Source organism: Trichechus manatus, unplaced genomic scaffold (genome assembly GCF_000243295.1).
Source record: "Trichechus manatus latirostris isolate Lorelei unplaced genomic scaffold, TriManLat1.0 scaffold00174, whole genome shotgun sequence".
Lineage (NCBI taxonomy): Eukaryota > Metazoa > Chordata > Mammalia > Sirenia > Trichechidae > Trichechus > Trichechus manatus.
This window is the reverse complement of record NW_004444110.1, coordinates 4,685,235-4,693,148: the sequence shown is the minus strand read 5'-3', so window position 1 is coordinate 4,693,148 and position 7,914 is coordinate 4,685,235.

Sequence of the window (7,914 nt, the reverse complement as noted above, 5' to 3'; positions counted from 1 at the left end):
TAGCTCAGTAATGAAGTCACTTCCGAGGTTCACTCTTCATCCAAAAATTAGATAGCCCCATAAAACAAAACGAGACTAATGGGGCACAACAGCCCAGGGACAAGGACTAGAAGGCAGGAGGGGACAGGAAAGCTGGTAATAGGGAACCCAAGGCTGAGAAGGGACAATGTTGACATGTCATGGGGTTATTAACCAATGTTATAAAACAGTGTGTGTATTAACTGTTAATGAGAAAATATTCGTTCTGTAAACCTTCATCTAAAGTACAATAAAAAAGAAAAAGAGTACTCTATTATTGCGGCTGTGATTTTTTTTCCAGTATCTGATACTGCATGTTTGATACTCAGGTGCAGTCAGTGATATTTAAATCACAACTGTTGCTGGGCCATCACCAAATGTAAGACATACTCTGATTGTTAAATCTTACTTTGCTAAATGTTACAATATATCCTCCAAAAGTGGATCTAAAAACAATGAAATAGGGTAAATTCACAGCTTGGGGGTTTTTGTTTATTTTTAGCACCCAATAATGTGATTCTGAGAGTTGACTTGTGTCTCCATCTTCTTCAGGATGGGGTTTTTCTCTCCCTCCTGCTCTACTCAATACCAAGGCAACTTCATGCTCTGTCTCTTGAGGAAGGCAAGATCAGTAGGTGTACATATACATAGAGAGAAAGAGAGAGAGAGAGCGAGAGTGACAACCCTTAACTGAGGACAAGAATTTGGGGGACACAGCTTCGATAGAAGTCTCCTACTAGACTACTAGACTCCACTCCACACCCTGGAATGAAACCCAAGATGTGTCTCTTAGCTTTCACGCCTTATCACACCTTAAAATACAAAGTTCAAGTTTGCCAAATTTGGCAAATGTCCTCAGGGTAAAAGCAACTTCAGTATTGTGTTTACCACCTTTGCCTAGAACTCTATCTGCTAATTTCTAACTGTTGTGTAAGCTTTTTGATCTTTTAAGAAAATATTTTTTTAAAAAATCAGACATGAAATAATAACCTGGCACATTATCAGAATATCTTCCTCTTTCCATTCCTCCCCACCCCCTCCCCCCTTGGAAACTCATTTGGTACTGGCTTTCTCCATCTGTCATCCATTTTTCCTTAGTTTTTCTTCCTGTCTTCTGGGAAAATTACCCAGTTTGATGCTTGTAATGCTTAATTTTATGTGTCAACATGGCTAGGCTGTAGTGTTCAATTATTTGGTTAAACACTAGTCTAGATGTCGCTGTGAAAGTATTTATATATGATTAACATTTAAATCAGTTGACCTTGAATAAAGCAGATTACTCCCCACAATGTGAGAGGGCCTCCGTCCAGTTGAAAACCTTGAGAGCAAAAACTGAGGTTTCACGAGGAAGTGGAAGACAGATTCTGCCTCAAGACTATAATATAGCTATCCTGCTGGAGTTTCCAGGCTGCTGCCTGGCTGATGGCTTTTGGACTTGCCAATTTCCAATTTCCATAACTGCATAAGCCAATTCCTTAAAATAAATCTCTGTCTCCTGATATATGTATATATATGTATATATAGACACACACACACACACACACACACATATATATATACATGTAGTATTTCTCTGGAGAACCCTGACTAACACAGCGCCCCAACCTGTTTATTCATTCTTCAAGTATATCCATTCTACCATTGACTAATCTTTCATTCTCATTTTTCAATATATTTTTTCATGCCTAAATTTTCACTTCAATTAATTTTTTTAATGAATTTTAATTCTTGTTTTATATTGGAAATACCTGGCTCAGTGATTTAAGAGCTATGGCTGCTAACCAAAAGATTAGCAGTTCAAATCCACCAGCCTCTTTTTGAAAACCCTGCGAGGCAGTTCTGGAGCTCTGCTGGTGCAGTGGTTAAGAGCTCGGCTGTTCCTAAAAAAATAAAATGCTTAGGAATAAATCTAACAAGGGAAGCAAAAGACCTATACAAAGAAAACTACAAAACACTACTGCAAGAAACCCAAAGAGATCTACACAAATGGAAAACCATACGAAGCTCATGGATAAGTAGACTCAACATGGTAAAAATGACAATTTTACCCAAAGCAATTCATAAATACAATACAATCTTGATCCAAATACCAACATTATTCTTTAAAGAGATGAAAAAACTAGTCATTAACTTTATATGGAAAGGGAAGAATCCCCGAATAAGTAAACACTATTGAAGAACAGGAACAAAGTAGGAGGACTCACACTACCTGATCTCAGAACCTGCTATACAGCTATGGTAGTCAAAACAGCCTGGTACTGGTACAACAACAGATACATTGACCAATGGAACAGAACTGAGAACCCAGATGTAAAACTATCCACCTATGGTCACCTGACCTTTGACAAGGGCCCAAAGTCCATCAAATGGAGAACAGACAGTCTTTTCAACAAATGGTGCTGGCAAAACTGGATGTCCATCTGCAAAAAATGAAACAGGACCCGTACCTCACACCATATACGAAAACTAATTAAAAATGGATCAAAGATCTAAATATAAAGCCAAAAACTATAAAGTTCATAGAAGAAAAAGTAAGATCAATACTAGAGGCCCTAATACACAGCATTAACAGGATACAAAACATAACCAACAACACACAGACTCCAGAAGATAAGCTAGATAACTGGGATCTTCTAAAAATTAAACTTTTATGCTCATCAACAGACTTCAACAAATGAGTAAAAAAAGAGAACCTACAGACTGGGAAAAAATTTTTGAACATTACAAGTCAAACAAAGGTCTAATCTCTAGAATATACATGAAATTCCAACACCTGTACAACAAAAAGACAAATAATCCAATTAAAAAATAGGCAAAGGAAATTAACGGACACTTCACCAAAGAAGATATTCAAGTGGCCAACAGAGACATGAGGAAATGCTCGCGATCACTAGCCATCAAAGAAATGCAAATTAAAATCACAATGAGATACCGTCTCACCCTGGCATTACTGGCATGAATCAGAAACACTGGAAATAACAAATGCTGGAGAGGCAGCAAGGAGATCGGAGCTCTTATGCACTGCTTGTGGGTCTGCATAACGATACAACCATTTTGGAAAATATTATGGCGCTTCCTTAGAATGCTAGAAATAGAAATACCATACAATCCAGCAATCCCACTCCTAGGAATATATCCTAGAGAAATAAGAGCCGTCACACAAATAGACATATGCACACCCATGTTCATTGCAGCATTGTTCACAATAGCAAAAAGATGGAAACAACCCAGATGCCCATCAATAGATTAATGGATAAACCAACTATGGTACATACACACAGTGGAGTATTATGCAATGATAAAGAACAATGATAAGTCTGTGAAACATCTCATAACATGGATGAAACTGGAGGACGTACTAAGTGAAATAAGTCAATCACAAAAGGACAAATATTGTATGAGACCACCACTGTAAACACTCATGAGAAAGTTTACACACAAAAAGAAACAATCTTTGTTGGTTACGAGGGATGCGAGAGGTGGGGAGGAATACTAAGTAGACGCTAGATAAGTAGTAACTTTAGTGAAGGGTAAGACAGTGCACAATACTGGGGAAGCCAGCACAACTTGTATAAGGAAAGGTCATGGGAGCTCCATAGTCACATCCAAACTCCCTAAAGGGTCAAATTGCTGGGAAGAGGGCTGTGGGGACCATAGTCTCAGGGAACATCTAGCTCAACTGGCATAACACGGTTTATAAAGAAAATATTCTACACTCTACCTTGGTGAGTAGCTTCTGGGGTCTTAAAAGCCTGTGAGCAGCCATCAAAGACACACCACTGGTCTCACCCCTTCTGGAGCAAGGGAGAATGAAGAAAACAAGATACAAGGGAAAGATTAGTCCAAAGGACTAAGGGCTGCAACTACCATAGCCTCCACCAGACTGAATCCAATACATCTTGATGGTGCCCAGCTACCACCACTGACTGCTCTGACAAGGATCACAACAGAGAGTCCCAAACAGAGCTGGAGAAAAATGTAGACCAAAATTCTAACTCACAAAAAAAGACCAGACTTACTGGCCTGGCAGAGACTGGAGAAGCCCCAAGAGTATGGCCCCCGGACACCCTTTTAGCTCAGTAACGAAGTCACTCCCAAGGTTCACCACTCAGCCAAAGATTAGACAGCCCCATAAAACAAAATGAGACTAATGGGGCACAACAGCCCAGGGACAAGGACTAGAAGGCAGGAGGGAACAGGAAATCTGGTAATAGGGAACCCAAAGCTGAGAAGGGACAGTGTTAACATGTTGTGGGGTTGTTAACCATTGTCATAAAACAACATGTCTACTAACTGTTTAATGAGAAACTATTTGTTCTGCAAACCTTTATCTAAATTACAATTAAAAAAAAAAAAAAAGAGTTCAGCTGTTAACCAAAAGGTCGACTGTTCAAATCCACCAATACCTCCTTGGAAACCCTATGGAGCCGTTCTACTCTGTCCTATAGGGTCGTTATGAGTCAGAACAGACTCAACGGCACCTAACAACATCTATCTGTCTGTCTATCTATCTATCTCATACTTATTTTAGATTCTCATCCCATCTGTTAAAATTATTCTATTTTTGTGTCCTATTGTGATGCCAAGTGCACCAAACAAGGGACAATGTAGTCAAACTGCATGGTAAAAATTAGCATGAATCCCAATCCCCACCTGGAATTGGACCCAAGCTTCACCCTCTCACATCTTCATTCCTCATCACCAGCCACTTTCATGGGATTTTCTCTCTGACCCAGAGTTAGGTCAGACTTCATCCTAGCCACCCTGACCCAGGTCAAAACATCCCTGGCCACCCAGGACCAGGTCATTGGGTACCAGCCATAGGCTCAGGGGTCTGCACAACTTCCTGCACTTCAGACTAGCTGCAGCTAGGACACAAGCTAGAAGGACTCTATCCTTCTTCGTTGACTGCCCATGCAGCCTTTCTCTGTCACTCAGCCACCTGGGTTTGTTAATTCTCTATAACAGCTCACAAAATGCATAGCAACTATCACCTATACTTACAGTTACACATTTATTATAACTAGAAATAATACAAGAGAACAGACGCATCAGACAAGGTCTAGAGGAAGTCATGGTACAAGGCTTCCATTGTCCCCAGGGACTTCCTACGCTCTCCCTGCACGGATGTTCTTGCCACTCCAGGAAGCCCCAAAAAAGAGAGCTCCAAGGTGCAGGAACCCTTAGACACTGAGTTAATAATGAATATGCACAACTCAATGAATATACATGATTGACTGTATCACGTCCTACACTGTTCCTGAGGTCAGTTGCCAGGTGATGAGTTGGCGGCTCCCAACTCATTTGCATGTGTTTAAGTGTTGTCTATTTGTTTTAAAAAACAAAGACACCTAAATTGCTGGGAAATTCCAAGGGTTATTTTCAGAAACTAGAGGCAAAAGGCTAAATGTATTTTTTTTGTTCCACACACCTAGTTGCTCAGTCTGTCTTTCTTTGTGGTATTGCATTCCTTATGTATTTAGTTTAGTTTATAAGATCTTATTTTGGTGGGCAACAGCTGCTCTGGTAAAATTTTTTGAAGAGGGGGTATCAAAGCTAGGTCTGTTAGTTTGGAGCAGAAGTTAGAAAACTTTTTTTTTTTTCATAAAAGGCAAGTTAGTAAATATTTTAGGCTTTCAAAGCCAGACATTGTTGTAACTACTCAACTCAGCTCTTAAATAGTGTGACAGTAGCCATAGATAATATGTAAAAGAATAGATGTGATTACGTTACAATAAAAATAGGAACAAAATCCACTACCATCAAGTCGCTTCCTACTCAAGTGACCTTATAGGACAGAGTAGAACTGCTCCATATGGTTTCCAAGGAGTGGCTGGGTGGATTTGAACTACCAACCTTTTGGTTAGCAGCTGTACTCTTAACCACTACGCCACTTGGGCTCCACAAAAACAGGAAGCAGGTCGAATTTGGCCTGCATGTTGTAATTTGCCAAACGCTGGTTTAGAGCATAGGAGGAGAACTCTGTGCAGAGACCTCCACCAGATGACCACTGTTGATCATTCCCATTTGTAGTCTTCAGTTATGAACAGTGAAGTGAAGCAGAATTGGGAGGGAATGATTTCCCTAAATTGTAATCCACAGCCCCGGGAATTTTAAGAGGGTAGGATTGAAAGACCCAGTGTCTAAAGGCAGCTGGTCAGTCTGCACTTATTTTATGAGGACAGTGTTGTCTTGGCCTCTGCTGATGATTTCTGCAAAGAAGCAGGCAGTAATCGCCTCAAGGCAACACAGGAATAGGAGAAAGCTTTTTCTTTTCCTAACCATTCCTCCTTTCTAACCATTTATATAACTTTCTAGCCTTTATTATTTGGTACTTAGCTTTCCCCTTCTATTATCCATATCTTCTTGTTATATAAACCCGTTACCAATGACTCATAGGGACCCTATAGGACAGAGTAGAACTGCCCTATAGGGTTTCCAAGGAGCACCTGGTGGATTCGAACTACCGGCCTTTTGGTTAGCAGCCGTAGCTCTTAACCACTACACCACCAGGGTTTCCCCCTTGTTATATAATATATATGTAATATATGTAGTTACATCATATATGTTTACTCAATTTTTTCTAGCTAGTATTCAATTTCCAAAGTTATGTGAACCAACTGAATGTAAATAAAGACAAAAACTACATGATGGAAACTAGAATCATATTTTTTAACCTCACACTTATGGGAGAAACAAAATGAAGGGTTTGCTTTAAAATTCTTCATAATACAGTTCATGTGAGTATGTGAGCAAACCCGCTGGAATGGAAATTGCTTATACTAAATGTGAGACTAGGTTGCTGAATATTGTGGCATTTGCCACAAACTAGTAATTACCTACCATAATTTGAAGAAACTTCTCAGTTTAACAACTATTTGTGACAATCTGCCATTTCGTTGGCTTATATAATATGTCAAGAGTTGGTCATATTTTAATTCTTTATTATGTAATGGAGTCTTAAGTCTGCCTCAAATTTAAACATTAAGAAACAAATTAATTGCACTACAGTCAAAGACTGCATGTTTCCTATCAAAAACAATAAAATGAAGCTGGCATTGAATTTCATGCAGGAAAATAAAGAAAAAAACAATATATGCCTTTAATATATACAAACATATATGTTTGCCATTCCAGAGAACTGTTAAGTTGAATATGATATTCAGTCTAGATTGGCTAAATTTTATTATTTGAAAAATTTTGAAAATACAGAACAATTTGAACTATAATTTTCATCATCGAAAGGAAAATGGACAATCAGGGCAGTGCTACTAGAACTGTTGAATCTAAGAACACAAGTAACCCTGACCCACAGCTAACATTTTATCACATTTTCTGTTTTTTGTTGTTTTGTTGTCGTTGTTAGCTACTGTTAAATCGGCTTCAACTCAGTGGTGTCACTAAGGTTGGTGTCACCCAGTGCAGTAACTCATGGTGTCACCTCCCTGTCATGGCCCTCCTACCATACCAGGCACTCAGCACCTAAGTAATATTTTTTGTGCTAATATTACTCGTAAATCGTAACTACCATATATCACTCCTTCCTTTCCTTTAATTACTACGGTATTCTCAAAAAAGTTATTGAGATAGATTCACAAACACTAACTACCACAATATTGTAGCTAAGACACCAGAAAATTTGACAAAATCAGCAACTATAAAAACACTGGCAGCAACGAAAACAACAGCACGTGATTGTATCGCATGTAGATGAAACCACGTGATTCGAAGCATATTTGTAATTGGGTAATAATGATAGCTCTGACTGGAGCACATTAGAAGGTTCCAAAAGTAAATTAGCATAGAGTTTTTGCCTTGTAGGTATATTGATACATGTAAGTTGGGCTTACGAAAAATGTTTTCATTGTTATAACTACAGGGCATTTTTATAGACAG